This window comes from Rhinolophus ferrumequinum, chromosome 2 (genome assembly GCF_004115265.2).
Source record: "Rhinolophus ferrumequinum isolate MPI-CBG mRhiFer1 chromosome 2, mRhiFer1_v1.p, whole genome shotgun sequence".
Lineage (NCBI taxonomy): Eukaryota > Metazoa > Chordata > Mammalia > Chiroptera > Rhinolophidae > Rhinolophus > Rhinolophus ferrumequinum.
Window position 1 is genome coordinate 27,968,124 of NC_046285.1, and position 2,296 is coordinate 27,970,419.

Sequence of the window (2,296 nt, forward strand, 5' to 3'; positions counted from 1 at the left end):
TATCCTTTAGATATGAAGGAGGAATAAAGACCTTTCCAGACATACAGAAGCTGAGGGAATTTTCTAATACACGACCTACACTACAAGAAATACTAAAGGAGGATATCCGACCACCAACAACAGGGACAATTTGTGGCAACCAAAACATAAAAAGGTGGGGAGTAAAGACCTGAACCAGAATATGGGAATGGAGAAAGTAAGCGTGCTGAAGAAAATGGAATACTCTAAGTATCAAACTTTCTTTTACATAAACTTAAAGGTAACCACTCAAAAAAAATCCAGAAGTGAAATATATGCCGTAATAAAAGAAGAAACAGAGGGAAACATCATAGAATACCACCGCACAGAAATAATAGACAACAACAAAAAGGCAAAGAAACAATGGAGACACAGCCTTAACAGAAAACTAAAGGTAGAATGACAGGAAATCCTCACGTCAATAATCACCCTAAATGTAAATGGACTGAACTCACCACTAAAAAGGCACAGAGTAGCAGATTGGATCATAAAACTAAACCCAACCATATGCTGTCTCCAAGAGACACAACTCAGCTACAAGGACAGGCATAGACTCAAAGTGAAAGGGTGGAAATTGACACTCCAAGCAAATGGTACCCAGAGAAAATCAGGTGTAGCCATAATGATATCAGATGAAACAGACTTCAGGCTGAAAAAAATAACAAGAGACAAAGGGGGACATTTCATAATGGTAAAGGGGACTATACAACAAGAAGACATAAGAGTCATCAATATTTATGCCCCCAATCAGGGAGCACTGAAATATACCAAGCAACTACTAACAGAATTAAAAGGAGAAATTGACCAAAACACAATTATACTAGGGGACTTAAATACATCATTGACAAGTATGGATAGATCATCCAAACAGAAAATAAATAACGAAATAGCAGCCCTAAATGACACATTAGATGAAATGGATATAATTGACATGTATAGAGCACTTCATCCTAAAACATCAGACTATACATTCTTTTCTAGTGTACCTGGAACATTTTCAAGGATAGACCATATATTGGGACATAAAATCAGCCTCAGCAAATTTAAGAAGATTGAAATCATACCAAGCATATTCTCTGATCACAAGGCTTTGAAATTGGATATCAACTGCAAAAAGAAAGCAGGAAAAAACACAAATACATGGAGATTAAACAACATACTTTTAAAGAATCACTGGGTCAAAGAAGAAATTAGAAGAGAGATCAAAAGATACATAGAAACAAATGACAATGAAAATACATCCTACCAAAATTTTGGGGATGCAGTGAAAGCAGTTTTAAGAGGGAAATTTATATCATTACAGGCCTATCTCAAGAAACAAGAAAAATCCCAAGTAAATAACCTCATGTTACAGCTTAAAGAACTAGAAAAAGAAGAACAAGTGAAACCCAAGGTCAGCAGAAGAAAGGAAATAACAAAAATCAGAGCAGAACTAAATGAAATAGAGAACAAAAAGACAATAGAAAAAATTAATGTGACAAAGAGCTGGTTCTTTGAAAAGATAACAAAATTGACAAACCCTTGACTCACTAAGATAAGAGAGAAGACACTAATTAACAAAAAATCAGAAATGGAAAAGGGGAAGTTATCACGGACACCACAGAAATACAAAGGATCATCCAAGAATACTATGAAGGACTATATGCCACCAAATTCAATAACCTAAAAAAAATGGACAAGTTCTTAGAAACATATAGCCTTCCTAGGCTGAACCATGAAGAACTGGAAAATCTAAACAGACCGATCACCAGTAACGAAATTGAATCAGTCATCCAAAACCTTCCCAAAAGCAAAAGTCCGGGACCAGATGGCTTTACTGGTGAATTCTACCAAACCTTCAAAGAGGATCTAATACCAATCCTGCTCAAACTCTTCCAAAAAATTGAAGAAAAGACAGTACTTCCTAACTCATTTTATGAGGCCAACATTACCCTGATACCAAAATCTGGAAGGACAACACAAAAAAAGAAAACTACAGACCAATATCTCTGATGAATACAGATGCAAAAATCCTAAACAAAATTCTAGCAAATCGAATACAACAATGCATTAAAAAGATCATTCATCAAGACCAAGTGGGGTTCATCCCCGGGGCACAAGGATGGTTCAACATCTGCAAATCCATCAATGTGATACATCACATAAACAAAATAAAGGACAAAAATCATATGATTATATCAATTGATGCAGAAAAAGCACTGGACAAGATACAACATCCATTTATGTTTAAAACACTTAATAAAATAGGTATAGAAGGAAAATACCTTAACATAATAAA